Here is a 20226-nt window from a genome sequence, read left to right as displayed (position 1 = left end):
GTACCGATCTCCTTTTCCTTTGAGGGTACCTATTTAAATCCTGCAACACCTTGCCTGTAATGATGAACAGCAAGGATCTGAGCCTGCCCCCAGGTTGTCTATCAAGGTCAGATCACAATCCCCACACTAATGAAATTGTTCGAAGCCTGTAAGCTCAGCACTACTGGTTTCAGAGAGAAACCTCACAGGTCTGTCTACAGGCTCACAGGTCTTGATGTCTGCTTTGTTTCACCTGAAGTTATCTCAAACAGCTTCCTCTGCCCCTCCCCGAATGATCCTTTGCTCTGCTTAACACCAGATCTGCTCTTCACAACTTTTGTTAATACTTCAGTGTGAGCTGACTGTGCAATTTATTTTTATGACACTTTTACAATGACAGAATCCATAACATGCCTACTTGAAACACCAAATCCTTTGGTCAAAATTGTTTCTTTCATCCGAGAGATGCACGAAGCATGCACTTGTCAATATGCATTGTGTCTGCACCAGAAGGATTGCTAATAGAGCAGCACCAGCAAATCTTTTTATTTCCTAAAGAGAGTGGGTCTTCAGCCAGGTTTGCATTAAATGACTGTCAGGATAGCAAACCCTGTTGACAGCCCAAAAGCTACATTAAACACCTATTAAAGTGAGTTGGTAAAAATCCTTTAACTTATGACTTAAGTTTATGGACATAAACTGAACTGCTATTCAGAAGTTTGGACATCACCTCCCAAAGGTAGTTTTGAAAAATTTATTTGTAAGAGCTTGCTTCAGATAAATATCATCAAGGCAGCGTTTCAAAAGCAAAGCCTTCTAATCTGTGAGTGTATTTTGTAACATCCAATTGTTTGGAAAAATAAAAAATTTATTGGCTCTGTCCCTTTCACCACCTTATTAGCTATGGATAAGAAATGATGTGGGGTTTTTTTTTTGGTTATTGTTGTTTTTATTGGTGTTTGTTTTGTTAGGTTGTTTTTTTTGTTGGTTGTTTGGTTTTTTGTTTTTGTGTCTGTGTTTTTCTTTTAATAAATACTTCGGTATTTAATTTGGTATTGGAATTGAAAGCTGGAGGACAGATCTTTCATATAGATCCAGCCAAGGAAAAGCTTAACCATTTCAGCAAATAAAATTAATTATATCAGTAAAACCTATTACTCACATAGTTATGTTGGCAACATTACTTCTGATTTACCATGAATGTAGAGGAGGAGGGGTTTGGGAATTGTTACTGTTTTTACCAGGAATTATTTTCTGCTTATTATTTTTTTAGTTGGAATTACTTTACTTTTCTGTTTACACTTTCTTTCTTTGATATCAAGTATTTATTTTGAATACTTGCATCAAATACTTATTTCAAAATTTAAAAACCAACCAAACAAAAATAACAGTTTTCCAAACATTTTAATTCATTTTTAATCACTTTTTTTTTTTTTCAAAATGGCATTCAAATTCACAAATAATTCAAGTTTGTTGTGATATTTTTAATGGAGTCTGCACTACTTAACAATAAATTTGTTCATTTCTGTTAGCCACCCTTGCTTTTCCAAGACAGAATTAAGGGAATAGAAATACTGCTGAAGTGTTTTTTTTGTTGCTTAAAATGTGTTTGCTGTGTTTTTTTTTTTATGAAGCTTTTAAATGATAATATGTATCTAATTAACAAATGAGAACAAACATAACAAAAATTTCATTCTTTCCACCATATAAAGCCTTACAAAAGTATTTTGCTGTTGATTTTTCTTACAGCAAAGCGATCACATAGAGTTGCCATTCCACTCCTCAGAGAAGAGAGCTATTGTTTGGGGTTTGCATATTAATGTTAATAATGTGGATTTTTTCATCTCAGCATTGGGATTTCCTGTATCCATGTCCCTAGCACTAAGATGTCAGATTATTTTTTCTTAGTTCATGCAAGAATATTCCAATCACATCTAAAAGACTGATATAGCAGTGAACTTCTTGAAATAGTCTGTATTATATTATGTAAAGGCACTGGCAGAAGAGATGGCTTAGGGCTTGGTTCTATCAGATCCACTCATAAGAAAGGTTGCTTGCCACTGTGAAGTAACATTTGAGATTGGTTGGGTATTGAGTTCAGTGGGATTTGGGCATTTCTGAAAATCCTAATTGAATCTATCTAGTGTTACAGATGCCAAATTGTCTTAGGAAAGCACTGCCTATTGCACACCAGCATCATGTTTTAAAAGCATGATGTAAGTTCCTGTGCTCTTTAGGCAGGTTTGAAAGTTCAGTTTGCCTGACAGCTCTTTAAGAGAAAGGTCATATTTTCAGCTTTTTTATACTTTGAATCATAGAATCATGGAATCACCAAGGTTGGAAAAGACCTTCAGGATCACCCAGTCACCTATAATTCTCATTACACCATGTCCCTCTGTATAACATCTAAATGTTTCTTGAACACCTCCAAGACTGTGACTCCACCGACTCCCTGGACAGCTCATTCCAGCACCTCACCACCCTTCGGAAGAAGTACTTCCCAACTGTAGCTGATACAGGCATTGCAATACTCTGTGCTTCTTTCACCACCAGAAATTATTTGGTATAAATTTTGTTCTTTGACTTTTTTTCTCTTCTTGTATTCAGTGCTTACAAATCAGGCTTGAAGAACAGAGTCATTACTGTAGTACATGTACCTACAAGTCAGTGAAAATGAAGCACATGTACATACATACACATAGGCCACAAAAATTACAAGGTAATAGGGATTATTTTAAACCTCTTCACTTGCAGAGGGAATGTGTCTCAAACTATCTCACATTTGGTGAAAACTGAAAGCAGAATCACAGAATGGCCAAGGTTGGAAGGGACCTCAAGAATCATGAATCTCCAACCCCCCTGCCACAGGCGGGGCTACCAACCTCCGCATTTAATACTAGACCAGGCTTCCCAGGGCCCCATCCAACCTGGCCTTCAACACCTCTAGGGGTGGGGCATTCACAGCCTCTCTGGGCAGCCTGTTCCAGCACCTCTCTCTGTACAGAATTACACTCTCTCTGTAAAGAATTTCCCCCTGGCATCCAACCTAAATCTTCCCTCCTTCAACTTAAAACCATTTCCCCTTGTCCTGCTGTTATCTACCCTTTCAAAGAGCTGACTTCCCTCCTGTTTGTAGTCTCCCTTTAGGTACTGAAGGGCTGCAGTGAGGTCACCCCGCATCCTTCTTTTCTCCAGGTTGAACAAGCCCAGCCTGTTTTCATAGGGGAGGTGCTCCAGTCCCCTGATCATCTTCGTGGCCCTCCTCTGGACCCTCTCCAACAGCTCTCTGTCTTTCTTGTACTGGGGGCTCCAGACCTGGACACAGTACTCCAGATGGGGCCTCACAAGTAGAGGGGGACAATTATCCCTGTTCCTGCTGGCCACCCCTCTTCTGATGGAGCCCAGGATACCATTTGCCTTCAGAGGTGCAAGAGCACACTGCTGGCTCATGTTAAGTTTTTTAACTATCAAGACCCCCAGGTCCTTCTCCACAGGGCTGCTTTCAAGGGCCACTCCTTCCAGTCTGTATGGATGCCTGGGATTCCTCCAGCCCAGGTGTGAAACTTTGCACTTTGCTGTGTTGAACCTCATCAGGTTCACCCGGGCCCACCTTTCAAGCCTGTTGAGGTCCCTCTGAATGGCATCCCTTCCTTCTACTGTGTCAACCACACCACTCAGCTTGGTGTCGTCAGCAAACTTGATGAGGGTGCACTCAATTCTGTCACTAATATCATTGATAAAGATGCTAAAGAGCACTGGTCCCAAGACAGTAAAACTGCTGGTTACTGGCCTCCACCTGGACATAGAACCATTGATGACCACCCTCTCTCTGCAGCCTTCCAACCAATTTCTTATCCACTGAGATCACCCATCAAATCCACATCCCTCCAATTTGGAGATAAGGATGTGGTGGGGGACCATGTCAAAGGCCTTGCTCAAGTCCAGGTAAATGACATTGGTCGCCTTTCCCTTGTCCACCAATGCCACCACTCCATCATAGAAGGCCACCAGATCGGTTAAGCATGGCCTTCCCCTGATGGAGCCGTGCTGGCTGTCTCGGATCACATGCCCATTCCTCATGTGATCAAGCATGTTGTCCAGGAGGATCTGTTCCATTATGTTCCCAGGCACAGAGTTGAGACTCACCGGCCTGTAATTCCCCAGGACCTCCTTGCTCCCTTTCTTGTAAATGGGAGTGACAGACCCTTCTTCCAGTCATCTGGGACCTCACCTGACTTTTCAAATATGATGGAGAGCAGCTCAGCCACCTCTTTCAGAACTCTGGGATGCACACCATCCGGCCCCCTAGACTTGTACTCATCCAGTCTCATGAGGCAGTCTCGGACTTGCTCTGTCCTTACAGTGGAGGGCGATTTACTGCCCCAGTCCCCACCTAGAGGTTTAGGGATACAGGTCTCAGGGATGTGAGAAATACTAGAATCCTGGCCGCCAGTGAAGACCGAGACAAAGAACTCATTCAGTACCTCAACTTTCATCTGTTGGAGCCAGTTCTCCTTTTACATTTACCAAAGGAGGTACACTTGCTTTGGCCTGTCTTCTGGCCAATGTACCTGTAGAGCGTCTTCCTATTGTTTTTCATGTCCCTCACCAAGTTCAGTTCTGCCTGCACCTTGGTTTTCCTGATCCCATGTCTGTAAGTCCCTGTATTCTTCTGAGGTGACATGCCCTTGTTTCCAGAGCTTGTACACATCTTTCTTTGACCCCAGTATGACCAGCAGGTCCTTGCTGAGCCATGCCGGTTTCCTATCTCCTCTGCCCACTTTCTTATTCAGAGGGATGGAAAGCTCCTGTGTTGTCAGGAAGGCATCCTTGAAGAGTTGAAGAGCTAGTTCTCCTCAACATCTTTGTTTTTAAAGACAGCATCCCAGGGGATCTTGGCCAATAGTCTATTGAACAGCTTAAAGTTCACTCTTCCAAAGTTTAGGGTCTTGATGCCACTCTTTGCCAGGCCCACATCCCTCAAGATCATGAACTTGACCAGGGTGTGGTCACTGCAGCCCAGGCTTCCTCCAACCTTAATACCTTGAATGATTGAAAGCATAAACACAACTTAATTTAGCTGTCACAGGTTTGCTAACTTACACTAAGCTGAAGATTTCTCGGGTCCTCAATTGCACAGTTTAAATGAAATCTTGATTCCAAATACTTTCAGAGGATATGCTTTCTTCGAGAGTTTGTCCTAGTAAAAATTTATGGATATTTTGGAAAGTTCAGAACAATTTGTGAATTCCAACTCCTAATATACCCTCAAATCTGAATGTCCTTGAATATAGTGTCTGCATCCTTTTATTTTCAAATTGTTTTGATTGTTTGAAGTCTCTATTCTAAAGCTGTATTACTTATTTACTTACGAATTTATTTTCAGCACATAAATCCAGCAGTCTGATGAAGAATGGAAGAGGGCTGTGATAGCTGGTTTCTTTTTGTATACTTTTATAGGTCAGATAATTAATGTCAGAACCATGATATTTGTATGTGGTTGGTTTGGGATGCTGGGTGTGTCTGTGTACTAACATCCAATGAAGACGTTTTTATTGCTTTACACAACTGTTGGTGTACAAAAAACAGCTCAACTTTGATAAGTGAGCTAGCAGTAAATCTAGGCTGCACAACAGACAATAATAAGGATGAGGAGATACCAGTGCTCCAGGTGGATTGGATTCTGCCCTCTTTAAATACTCCTATTTGATCAGACATCATGGAAGAATGCATGTCATATATACATGCCTTACTCTTGAGGTATCTTTAACAAAAAGTTATTTTAATCTTTTCACTGTTAAGAAGTGAATTCTTCAGATCTAATATACATAATTTTTCCTAGCAGGGAAAGAAAAGACTGAGGGAAGAAAAGTGAGACTGCAAGCTGGTAAAGCCATTCACAACCAAATAAACTGGAGACAGGGAAGGAGTTCACATCTCCATGTTTGCTTTATTAACTCATGATAGCACTAATTCCACCTGTGTCCTGACAGCTTCTCATGACCAGAGAAGCTCATTGCTAAAAAAACCAACAATACAGAAAACTTCGTATGAAGAAATTATTGCATTTTTTTTTCCTCCCTCCTCTTTTTCTGCCACTCAAGCCAACTTTCCTTTCCACTTGCCTGGAAGCAGCTGTGCTTCCACTTTTTAATTGGAGAAGCAGTACTGCTTCATATGAGTAGCACTGGCTTTTGGCAGCTTGAGATGTGTTAAATTCAATCAAAATACCCATGAGCAGCAAAGAATCAGACATTTTTTTCTTCCCACTCATTACTTATGAAACCTTTCCCAGGTAAAAAGCCTTTCAATTTTTAATTTGGTTTTTAATACCTCTTGCATTTAACCAATTTAAGTTGACGAAAGATAACATTTTAGATATAATGCGAATTCGTGTAGATGAATGAAATTATTTTGTGAAAACTGATGATTTCCCACCTATCATTTCCCAGGCTGGTATGTCATTGTTATGAAATGTCATGTCTCTTTACAGACTGCCTGAAACTGATTGACATAACTGGAGAGGGTGCTTAGAAACTATTTCATGAGAGTTGAGGGCATTTGGAAAAAAAACTCACTTGTCTAAAAAATCACAGTTTGAAAGGGGGGGGGGAATTAAATGTCTTGGCATAAAAAAATATATGTTTTTGAGGCATGTAATTTTTTTAAAAACTGTTTCATTTCCAATTCAAGATGATATTTCAAATTAGGGAGGAAGCAGAATGCCCTTATTTCTCATTTTGACACTGTTTTCATGAATAAAATATTGGGTAAGTCTAGTCATTGGCTAAACTAGAAAATATTTAAACTGTTGAAAGAAAACAGGTTGCATGATTTTGTCAAGGCCTTGTTCGTGATTTTATGAGCGACAATTCTACATGTCAATCTTTAAATATCTTCTCTGCACCCATTTAAATTAACAAATCTCTCTAAATAATGTTGAATAATGGAGAAGGGACTGGCAGAAAGAAAAACAAAATCTATGTCATGGAATTGGATTAAGAAAAAGAATTTGGAAAAGAAAAGCCAAATCATACAACCTGTCCAGTTCATCCAATGTCAGAGGCTGGAATGGATCATGGATGGGCTTGGAAGAAACGTGGCTTAGACTTATTAATGATTTTCAGACTCCTATCAGCTGCAACATCCTGCACTTCAACTTAGCTAGCTCTCCTGTAAACTACATCATATTTATGTCATCCTCCCTATGGAGTGCAGTCACATCCAGAGTGGTTTAACTCTCAGAAAACCAATCAATACTGGGGGTAGGTTAGGAGAAAGAGGGGAAGCAGATGCTCAAGTACAGTTGAGCAAATGAGGTGGGATGATAATGCAGGCAACTGACAAAGGAAGATGTAGACAGACATCCTGACACAAAAGGTTGGACCATGTCCTGGTACCACAGAGGATATCCTCAAAGCCTTTGGTAGCTTTGAAGCTATAAATCTTTGGGAGATGTACATGACTAAGCTTGAAGTTCTGGTCTATTAAAATACCATTCAACAAAATGTCCATTAGTGTCTTCCCTGGACTTGGACACTCACCCAAGCAAAAGAAAAGTAATCTTAGTGCTGTTCAGATCCTCTACATAAATACACGCACTTAAATATTTTATTGAAATATATATTACTTAGCAGTTATGCAGGAACGTTTTCTTGTATCATTGAATATGCATAAGGAAATTTTTCCCTTAAAAAATTGCCTGTGGATCTGCTTGGTTTTCTTGTACTAATTTGTATGTAGGACTTGCTCTACATCTAGCTAAAAAAAAAATAATAATAATAATAATAACGAACAAAAATCTTTTGTGGAAATATGCAGGAAAAGAAAAGTGATTTCCTGGTACAATACATATTTGTACTTTCTTTTTTTTTTTTTTTCCCCTTAATTTGCATTGCTAAAATTAATTAGATGAACAGAACAATCCCAACGGAATTTTCATATGTATACATTTAAAGTATCTCAAAGCACAATACAAGGATAAGAAGGATAAGGTGGAAGAGGGAGAAGGCAGAAGGGAAGGGACATAGATGTGGTCTGTATGATTTAATATATATATTTTTTCCATTATATCTGCAAAATCTTATGAGACCAACTGTGTCTGCCAAGGGTGTAATGAAGGGAAGAACCTTGCCCACGTACTTTTTAAAGTGATGAAGGGAGCTTTTTGAACTCTGTAAATCATTCTATCTGCTCTAGAGGACAATGATCAATTTAGATTTCTTTCCTAGACTAACAGATCCTGATTCCCTCTAGGATCAATGGAAGTAGTATGACTGCCATTATAAGGATTTAACTTAACTGCTGTGTCTACTTCTCTTTGATTGTTTAAGGGGTCATAGGCTAACTGGTCCAGCAGACCTTAAATTAATTGGTCTGGCTCACTCAATGCTTTCTTGAATTTCAATTTAAGTACCTAGTATTCATTCATCTTAGATGTCATAGATGTCACAGTAGATAATCTCTCTACATACATGTTCTGTTTCCTTCAGCATATTCTTTAAAGGGAAGAATATCCACCTACTAGATAGCTGGAGTGAGGAGCTTGGAGATACTTGTAGGTATAGCTATGTCTTTGGTGAAATCACACTTTTGCTTCGCTGGGAATAGATACTGCCAAGCCAGAATGCTTGTCTGGAAATTATTCTGTATATCTGCTTTCAAGCATCTCAGCTGAATTATGAAATAAAATCACCTTGGTGCCCAGCAGAAACTAATATAAAATGAGCATTGTGACTCGACTCCATGAGTCAGGATCTGATATTTCTGAAGATATTTTTGACCATAACAACATATGCTAAAGGGAAATGGATTTAGGCTGATGGTGAACTGATAATGCTGATGAAAACTTTTGCACTAACTTTCCCACCCAAGATAGAAATTGCCATGTGGAGAGCAGCTTTCTAAAGGCTGCCGCATTCAAGATCTGCAAACCTGGTACAAATGAAGGAGTGCCTCCAACTAGTGTTGCAGTTATTTCTCAGATACTGTACTTTAAAATTTTGGCAGCTACATCCCCACGCAGAAATTCAAAAGCAGTCAGTGTATGTTACCAAACTCTTTGGTAGCTGAAGTCTTGCTGAAGGATGGGGTAGTGGGTTAGAAAGCGAATAACTGCTCTGCTCAGGTATCCAGATGGTCCTTAGCTAGCATAACAGAGAGGACTTATCTGCTCTCAATATGATGGAGGAGAAATGGGTCCTGATGAAAACAGAGTGCCAAGCAGAGAACAGGATGGAACTTCAAGCAAACAGAGGAGGACTCTAGAAATATCAGCCCACCACTTGCCTGCACAACAAGAAAATAAGTAGGTGTGATAGATTTGATGGCTGTTCTGCAACTGGCACCTTCAGCATTTTCCACCAGGTGAAAAACCTCACTGTGAGACATTTCTCAGGTGCCCAATAAAACCTCTTATTTTGGAAGAATCTAAGCAGGGGCGAACTTGATTTTTTCCAGATGCTTGTACAGTTCTTTTCCCTATTCTTTTGTTACATCCATATGTAGTTCACTTTCTCACTTTTATCTCAAAGGTATTTCTTCTCTTACTCAGAAGCAGTCCTAGATAGTGGAAGTTCTATTGGGGTAATGATGCTCATGAAGTAGATTTAACTCAAGAGTGTTTTGTTCTCATACTGACAGTATGTACTTATATTCTCATGGTGTGGTTGGGGTACTAGTGGATGCTTTAAATACTATACTGCATATCACAGGCATGAGTTCATACCTTATTCCAGATCTGTGCTCCAAGCTGATAAATCTATAAGCAACATTTCACATCATTCTCTGGACATCATTTTGGTACAGATTAGTTATATGTAATGAAAATATATATCTAAAAAGATAACTTGTACATGCTGGGGAGACATCACTCAATGAAAAGGTGAGATTTAAGAAGGCAGACTGCTCCATCTAAGCAGTGATTTCTGCTCAGTGTGTTTGTGCTCACGAGCCAGAGATATCTCAGTGACAACTGAGCTGTGTGCATGAAGACTCCTGAAGTGAGCTGCTCTGGAGTGTTCACCTTTATGCCCAATTAGTGGAAATAGTGAATTTAGTGTAGGATAGATCATTGTCTGGTACAGCATGAAAGGGGCTCTTAATTGATGTTGCCTGGTATGAGACTTCATATGGAAAAAGCATTTAAAATAGCCACATAAGTATCTGACCGTGCTCTTCCTAACTAGGACTGCAAATGCAGATATTACTTTGTGTGACTATGATGATAGAAAATTACACATCAACTCTGCATGAAGCCTGGATATTCTAGCAATGGTGCCATAGGCAAAAGGAGGGCAGCTCAGAGGGAAGAAAGAAAATATTTCTAAAATTCCATAATCCTTTTTATCTTCTATCCTAGAGTGAACTATTACCTCTCCACAAGAGATAAAACTCCTTTTTTCTCCTTCTTTATAAGAACTCATCCATCCAGGAGAAGATGGATTTAATTGCCTCAGAATTCATTCCAAATGGATAGTGATTGGATATATATATATATATATATATTTTTTCATAAAAGCTCTTCATTATGAATCTACACCCTATGGAGACAAATACATCTTTGTATTGATATCTGGTAAATATAATAGCCATAATCATAAATGAGTGTGTCATAACCTACTGGTGTGACATCTTCAGGAGGAAACAAGATGTCATAGTCAGCAAATATTCATTTAGGCTACAGTATGATGCAAAGCAAAGAGTCCAGGTAGGAACCAGAAGGGCTTCAGAGGCAATTCTTCAGTTAGAGTCATTTACTAGAGAAAATAGAGATCTTAGCTCTGTAAGACTGGCTTCAAAATATGCCTTAGGAGCTCAGCTACTGCCTGACAGGGTAGTTGGAGATTCGAGGTAGACTTAAACAAATTCAATATTATTTAAATATATTTGGGGAGGGGGGCCCCCCCCCGAAGTGTACAGTGATGATACAAGATGATACCTGCTGAATGGCCCAGCCTGGCCCTAGGTGTCCACTCATCACTCTGCAGTAACTAAACTGTGCTTTCCTTTTAACTCTATCTGGGCTGAAACCAGGACACAGGGGGGGTGCAGTGCAGTGCCAAGTCAAGTTACGGCAAGTAATTATCTGCATTTTGATACACTGGCTAAACACAATCCTGTGAACAGTAACAAATATGCAGCCAAGCTTTCTGTTCTGGTGGAGGAATCTGAGGACAAGTTTCAAGATTGCAAAAAAAATCTGTTTTTTTTTTTTTTTTTTCTTTTTTAAATATTTGCAACTCCATTTACTAGACAAAAAACATTCCTTGCCTACAATCACTTCTTATTCATGTGCTTTCTGGCACTACATACATTTGTGAACAGATGAAGTACAGGAGGAGTAAGATTTCATCACAGATCTGTGATGATCACCTTGGGAGCTCACAAAGAATTGTGGCCACTGCCACTGAACTAGGGATTGATGAATTAATTTCACAAAAACAAGGTCACAGGTCCCATGAGTTTTGTGTTTTGGTAGTGTTCTTCTTTTGCTTTAATAAAAAATTATTTGAGATTAAAATAAGTTTTGTTACTTATATACATTAACTGTATATTTTGTAAGGACTGCTCCACAAGTAATACCTCCTATTTTATTATGTTGGCCCAGTATGTCAGAAGTGGGTGTAGGTGGTATGGAAGTAGAGGTTGAGCCTTCCTGCCAGTACTTCATTACATGTTGTTGCTGTGTGACAGATGGCAGCACAAGGGCAGTCTGACAAAATGATGTCTGCTATTGAAAGTGTGTATGGAGTACTGAATTTCTCCACATGGAAAAAATGGGACTCATTGACACTCATTGATGCTTGCTGATGTTGATGGAGACTGAACAGTGGATGTGAGCACAGCAGGGAGGTGGATGGTATGTTTCAGTGGTGATAACAGTGACAGTGCATCACCTTTGCTAGTAAAGATTTTTATAAGCATGTCATGCAGGCTCTTTTTCATTGCTGAAGAAAACGCATAGCTAATAGTGATAACTTTGTTGAAAAAATAGTGTTTTGTAGCTGAGAATTTGCTCTATCAAATAATGTTATTTTGCTGTTTATATCAGTTGTAGGTTCCTTGGAAATAAAGAGGAGGCATTACTTTCAAAGCAACCTTTACATATGAAGCCCAAGACAATTCCTGTTCATTCAGTGCAGCCTAGGCAAGCCAAAAGGTCAGATATCTCTAGACTAAGGCATAGCTATTATACATGACCACAGGCAACTGAACCCTTTCTTTGGTTAATGCCCAGGACTTTCCCAGAGAAGATGCAATCTGCTGGAAGATTTGTATACTGGAACAGGAAGAAGAGCAGGATGTTTGGAGCCAGACTTCCAGTAAAATAGATCTAGCTGTGTGCTTACAACCCATTTTAGCAGTCTAGGCTCTATAAGGAAGCCAGCAGCAACCCGGAAACTTGAAATTTCCACTGACATACTCAAGAGTCCTAAACAAGCTGTCCCATAGACCCAGCAGAAGGCCTTTGAAACCCCCGTACAACAATCTGTTTCAAACACTTCAAATGAAATACAGACTTATGTTCTGTCTACTTCCAAACTACTATGAAATAACTTCACAGCTTCCTCTTGAAGTATTTTTCCATGTCAAAATTTTCTACACAGCTCACTGCCACAGTGTCTGATCTTAATCTACAGCCACTCACTTGGAAATGGAGGCCTAGATAACTAAAAGTTCCTTGCCCAAGGTTACACAAGGAGTTCAAAGCAGCACTTTGAACCAAACTCAGGTCTTGGGACTTTTACGCATTACATATTAGGTTTCCCTCTTTCCCCTTACCTCTGGGAATGGAAACAGACCACAAACTCCATACTTCTTACAGCAAATTACCTGCTTTGTTATTCCATCTTTCAACCTTTGCCATAAATTCCACTTCATTAACATTGGCTGAAACACCTCAGTGAGCTGCACAGCTTAGGCTGTAAAATGTGTATCTGGTGTGTAGGCAGGAGAATCCCTTTAGCCACAACCATCCAAGAGTAGAAACGCTTTGGGCGTTCTGAAATGAGTCATCAGTGAGTATTAGTGAACACAGATTTATTTTATAGTTTTTAGCTGTTTACCACAGTTTAGGAGCAGTAGGGTCTCCCACCACACACTGTGGAAAAGGCTTTTGCACTCTATGCTATGCTAGATAATGATTTTAAGTGGGCAGCCTGGGCAATGCTGCAAGTTAAATCTCATCTGGATTCAGTGTTTCCTCTCCAAGGCAGCCTTGGAGAGACGCATTGGCTGGCAGCTCTGCCCATCTGCAGATCATTAGTGGTGCATGTGACAAAGGAAACACCTGAGCAGGGAGGCAGAGCAGTGTGCAGTGCTTACAAGCAGGTGTTGCTGTCTAGAGAGCAGGCTGAGCTCTGGAGGGCACCTGGACAGATTCAGATCACCACAGAGCTGAGCACAATTTGGCTGCAGACCTTCTGTGTGATGCTCTGAGGACCAGGGGAGAGATGCTGAACTTTTAATAAAGGAGAAGAATAAGAAAATGGATGAATCTTCCCTCTGTTCTGAGGGGGACAGTCACAGTTAGACTGTGTCTAACAGTCACGTCCTGAGGTATATGAGTTGAAGCTAATCTGGTGAATGAACGCTACTTTGGTACCCAAAAGCACTACAGTGCTGCAATCGTTGCTTTCTTTTGCTGGTAGGCCAGCCCCACAGAAATTCAAACAGAAGATTCCCTCAGAAATGAGAAACTGGATTGTTATCACCCTCAGACAGAACGTGTGACAGACCAAAATAACAAGTACACCACCTTAATAAAGATACTTTTTAAAGAACACTTGCAGCTTGCTGTGTTGATACACAGAAATTCTGGGAAATGAACATTTTACCAACTCCACACAGCTGTTATTTACAAAAATAGATAAACACCTTCCTTGTGTTTGCAGCTCTGTTTATTGAGAAAAAGTAGTTTGTGGCAGAAAGCATCAGAGAGAGTTGAAATGATGGATTTGGAAGGAGGCGGGCAGCTGCCATAGCTGGAGAAACATCTCCTGTGTATGCCAAGAGGTGAGCCAAGCTGCACCCTGGCAGGCTGTGTTTTTCCATTGTATCTGCTTTCAGGAAAGTCTCAGCTTCCCAGAAAACCCTGTAAAAAGGGATGTAACGAGGTTCTGAGCCAGAGAGGAGGAATGGGATTAATCCAAAGCACCTTCAAACAAAAGGGAAAGTTTAAGAGGCAGCTTAGCTTCTTGCTTTAAAATGTCATTTAACTGGCTTGAATTTTTCAGGGCAGAGATCGTTTAATGCCACAAAGCTACTGTCTTAAAATACTGTGATTTTGTGGAGGGCAGAACCAGGTCTCTTGCTTCATCCATCTCTGTGCTCTGTAATAACAGCACATCTGCATTTTTATTCCTTTTTGTGTAAGGCATGGGAAATGAGGCGAGTAACGGCATTACCAAGGGCAATAGACGATGGAAGATTGACCTAGGTATATGTTTAGCTAAATTAAGGAAAGAGAACGTGAAATAAACAAGTATCCAGGAAGACGGGCACTGAATTTCCCCACCAGTAACATCTCTTGAAAGCTGCTATCAGCAGCACTCACATCTCTTTGATCTGAGAAAAGACAAGGCAGAGTGCACAGCTTCTTTGTGCTCTTAAGCACTTTTCCCCCCAGAGACAACTGTGTGATCTACTGTTCATGAAGTTATTTGAATATGAAAAGCAGGAATTGGGTGAATTAACCTTTATACTAAAGCACCTCAAATACCTTGGGTTCAAAAGCTTAAGTTGTACTTGAACGATGCTGAACTGAGTTCCACTTAGCTGGATATGAAAAAAGACAGCAAGAGAGAACTGGCAGAGAAAATAACCTGGAACAGAGAAGTGCTGTGAGGAAACTGATAAACAAACAAACTGTGGGAAGAGACCTGAGGAGCAAAGAATGGGGTCCTAATAAAGAAGTAGATCAAGGGGAATATGGTCTTCAAGGCTACAAGGAGCAGGCTGCCTGTTATATCAGAATATTCTGCTACTCCTAGAAGCACTGTATGATAAATCACCACCTCCTTTAAACATAAAACGAGAAAAGTGGATTTATGGAATAAAAAAATTGTTAAATTCACTTCCTCAAAAGGAAGGAAAAAAAAATCAAAAAACAAAAACAACAACAACAAAAAACACTCCTGTGAGCACCTACATGCAAGATATCAGATAAATGAATGAGTGAAAGAGCACAAAACATGCCAGATAACCCACTGCAGAAGTAAATTAAGGTAAATCGGTTTTCTGAATAGAATGAAGAAGTGGGTGTCATACATCTTGACTTCAGTAGGGATTTCAACATTGTTTTACACAATATTCAACATAAATAAGTGAGGGATACGTAGCTGATGTGTAACTCCTTGTGAAACCATGCCAACCAAGAAGGTGGTTATCACCAGTTTCACTATCTGACCAGGAAGATGAATCTCCAAGCTATGTCCTGGGGCAAGTGCTATTAATTAATTTAAGATTCTCAATTGTAGAATACTAAATATGCAGAGGATACTAATCCAGGAGGAAATGTAGAGACTTTGGAGAATTAAAATCAGGATGATCTCAACGAAATATGGAGAAATGGCCTAAAGCAAGAGTGCAACTTGGTGAGATGTGGGCAGCAGGATGGGAGGTGGATGACAAAGCAGCCACTTCTCAGAGTGGAAGCCGGAGGCACAAAATGAACATGAGTTGGTAAGATCAGAATGTTGCCAAAAACCCAAACACCGTGCTGGGATGTATAAACAGTGCTGGCATATGTAAAAAATATAAAATAGCCCTTCTGATCTCACATCGCAGCTGGAGCACTCAGTCCAGTTTGGAACAGTGCATTTCAAGAAAGATGCAAATCAGCCTGAAAGATTCCAAGGAGAGGAGCAAGAGCAATTGAGGGCTTGGAAAACATGACCTGCAAAGGAAAGCTGAAGTCACTGGTGTTGTTTAGTCTAGAGAAACAAACTGGATGGATGTAAGAAAAATCTTCAAATGTGGCTGTAAAGAGAAAAGAAAGAAACTGTTGTCAAAGTCCAAAAGAAGTACTGAGCTTAATTTTCAGGAAAAGAGATTAAAGGAATGCTTTCTGTGCTAGTAACAGAGTGGATTGCCTAGGAGGCCTTTACAAACTCCACCATACAAGGATTGATAAACAGCTGGACAAACATCTGTCAAGTATAATTTAGTAATAGCTGATCCTTTCTTGGTGGAGGGGATGGCCTAAATGATCCCTTGAGATGCCTTCCAGATTTTTTTACAACATTATAAGAAATGGGTAGTAGAAAGGCATAGGTTTAAGTGAATTAGTGTAGGTGATACAGAAAAGAGTTGGGGAAACATCTATTCAGAGAGTCTGCAAAATTCCAAGATACATATGCATGGCCTTCCCTTCCCCAAAACAAGATGTTCTCATAGAAGTAGGCCCAATTAACTTTTCAAGCACAGTGAAAACTGGAGATGTAGGTCTTCTGTTTTACTGTAGCAGCAAAGTTAGGATATCTCAGGTCCTCTACTAGGATGCTGATTAATTATACTTTTCTCTTGGTGGTGAGATAGTGTTTAAATAAATGTAATTCTGGAACTGGTATGAGTTTATTTACACAAATTTATATCTACAAAATTTGACTGCAAAAACATCTTGTTTTGAATTAACTAAGAGATTGGTAACAGATACTTTTCCTAAAATTCCTCCTGACTACTCTTCTGTATCTTTATCCATCCTTCTGAATCTGACTTTTTCTAGGAGCGTCCTGAAATCTCAAAATAATCTCTATAGTTTGCATGGTATTTTTCATCTAACAAATGAAAACTGGGTTTTGTGAAAATTATGAAAGCTTCTGCAGGGTCTTTATAGGGCTACTGGTTGGCCTTGATTCAAAGTTAATTGATGTTTAGAAGAAACCCTGGCTCCAGAAATGCCCTGAAATTTGGTAGGAATACAGGTTTGTAAGACCTGCAAAGTCTGACTCCTGAACTTGACTGCATTCTACAGATATCCAAGAACTGCTCTTGTTGGGGGTTTGCAAAATAGGTCTATCAGCAATGGACAGTTACCTTAAAAGAGATCTGCATCCAGGTGGATGGTTTATAGACTTTCAGGCCACACTGCTGGTTTAGATTTGAGGAATTACTTTGGAAGAACAAGGCGGGTTCTATTTTTGACATTTCAGCAATGAGACCACTTGTACATTATGACCCAATTTGATTTACTGTAAGAAAATAAGAGTGCTGTAATTTGTAAAAGACATTTATTACATGAGTCAAAAAAAGAAAAAGGGGAGGGAAGGGGGAGAGAAAGCAGCTTAACATCTCTGTCCATCCCCATCTGGTTTTATTTTAATCTCACTCTAGTCACATATGAAATTTTGCTTAGCTGTCTTCATTTTCTTAGTCAATCTTGATTAATGGCCTTCAAAGTAAAAATAATTGGCCTGCATCAGGCTTGTTTTATAACTCTTGTTCACAAAGAATGTGAAAGGCTGGAAAATGAGCCTAAACAGAAGGAATGCATTACGTTAGTCTTTGAGAAAGAGCAGTCCTCCAGTTGTGTTTCACTGTGTATTTTTATAACAGGCGCCTCCTTGACTGTCCATGATATTGCAGATATGCGGTGCCAAAAGCTTTTGTATACTTCATCAAACTGACCGTGTCACCTCGGGATCTCCACGCAGCCACATGTGCTGCTGCAGCACAGGCAGAGCCAGACGGCACTGCGAAATGTGCGGCATGGAGTGGGTGCTCTGAGAAACTGAAGGGATGTTTTGTGCTTGAGATCTCCTATGGCTCTGCTCCTGCTCTTAAGCTTCATGAGAGTCACTGCGAAATTCAGGGAGTGTGGATTGATTAGCAACAGTTCAATTTCTTTTTAAATAAACAGGCAGAGTATGCGCTTAACTTTAAGGTAAAAAAAGATATATTTGGTATATCATGAAAAGACACTACATGGAGGGTTGTTTCTGTTAGGGCAAGCATTGTTCCCTTTTTTTCTTTGGACAGTATAGTTCAGTATAGTCCCTCCTTTGTGTAATACACAAGCCACACTATCTTGCTTGCTGAAGGGAATCAGCTTTCTGTCATAGATTTTAGGGGCAAAAACGTTAATTGTATACAACCAAAGAGAAATTAAATATCATTATGTGAGTTATATGTAAGTTACTCTCAAAGTAATGCTTCCTGTTTATTTCCGTGGAAAATGCAACAGTTACAAATTATTATATCATATACTTATTTCCTTCAACAGTTTTGAAATACGAACAGTTTATGTTTTTCCTGATGCTTTTCATGTAACAGCCTCAACATATGAATTGAACTTCCAGTAAGCTTCCTAAGATTTCTCTGGAGTATGCATGTGATATACTTATGATATTTTTGCCAGATATAACTGGATCCAAACTTGGTCTGAAGACAAACACTTTTCCCAGAGAAACTGAGACCAGCTGCTGAGTCCTGTATCTCCTCTTCTTCCAGCAAGCAAGCTGGGGTTACACAGATGGTATTTTCATGTCAGTGCAGATCAAGCCGAGCATTAACCTCATGGCATGGACCAAAATCAATCTGCAGGGATGCCTGTATTCAGTGGGAGAGGAGTGCATATTTTCTTCTTTTCAGAAAGTGACACACAAAATACAGATATCAAGAGATCCCATTCCATACACTCCAACATTTTTTATGCTGTTCTTTCAAACAGTTAATGATGTACTGCAACCCAGGTATGTGACCTTCAACGAAGTGCACCATGACACACCTCTTCTTTGATGTCTAACCAACTTTTGGGAAGCTGCTTTTACTGCAGCTCCTTTTAGGAGGGCAGGTAGCCAAGGCTGATGTAAAGTCTATGAAGACCAGAAAGAAACTCGTCACATTCCTCCTCACTACTGAAATGTGTCTGGTTCTTCAGATGCAAAGACTTCCCAGTCTCTAACATCTTTTCTTCATGGGAATTGTGGAAGAACCTGGGAGCTCAACAGAAGGAGAGGCCTCTCTCAGGCATACCTTCAGGGAAATGTCACCTGATGAAACAACAGATTCTATTCCAAAAACATTAAAGCATTGAAATATGAGTACATTCTTGCTCCATGGGCATGTTTTTCAAGAATTTGTCATTCCCACCACCAAATGCTTTGCCTTCAGTTACATTATGTCTTTGTTACATTAGACAGCCTACATATACATAGCTTGCTCTGAAAGTAATGCAACAGATTATGTGCAAAAAGCACAATAATAATATTTCATATGCAGATTTTCAGCTTCAAAATGCAATTTTTCAACAGTCATCACTTTCACCAGCAATAGACAAGAGCCTGAATGCTATGCTCATGACAATCTTAATCTGTGAAGGTGGCCCCTGTCACTGTGGCCACTGCTGAAACACACTACCCACCACCTAATTGTGCTCACATCCACTGTTTGGTCTCCATCAACATTCAGCATGCATCAGTGAATATCAGTGGGTGTCATTTTATCCTCACGGACGAATTCAAGGACACGCCTTTGCTCCATACATGCTTCCAAGTCAGATAACATTTTGTCAGAATGCCCCTGTGCTGCTAACTGTCACACAGCAACAAAATATAACGGAATAGTGGTGGTAAGACTCAACCTCTACTGCCTACTGCTGTATCACCATCATTCACCCCTTATGTTATGGGCCAACAAAATAAAATGGGAGGCACTACTTTCAGAGCAACACTTATATGAATCTTCTGTGGCAACATTTTTTTGCAAATATACTGTGCACGTGAGAGAGATAGGAAAATGTAAATCTAAGGCAGGTATATCGTACCTTACAGTGGCAGTCTGTAATTGATCCCTTAGTTGCACTCTGTTTAGTTTTCTTAGGGTCCACCACAGTAATTCTGTTCATTTTTTGGCTTAGAAAGATGTGGCCATCAGAAAGAATGAGATTGTGTTTGATGACTTTGCTGGCACCCAAGTATTATCTTTAAATGTTTTCGGTATAGGAAATGGGCTGAACTTGAACAGCACAACAATGTGGCATTAACAGAATACTGGCTTTACTGGGAAGATCTTAGTGCTGCAGGTCAGTGCAAACCTGCCAGGTACATGTTGTATTTATCTATATCAAAACAACAGCAGTTGTACTGATAGTAGTGTATGGACAAGAGAGGAAAACCTAGAGAGAACATTGATGTCATTTGACTTCTGCTTTTATTCAGTTACTTCTGCTAGTCTTTCTTTTCATGATTCACTCCAACCAATTGTTTTGCATTAAATTTCAAAAACTAAGCTCATTCAAGTAACTGT

Source organism: Lagopus leucura, unplaced genomic scaffold (genome assembly GCF_019238085.1).
Source record: "Lagopus leucura isolate 7727_CA_CO unplaced genomic scaffold, USGS_WTPT01 Super-Scaffold_100002, whole genome shotgun sequence".
NCBI lineage: Eukaryota > Metazoa > Chordata > Aves > Galliformes > Phasianidae > Lagopus > Lagopus leucura.
Note: the sequence above shows the minus strand (reverse complement) of the source record.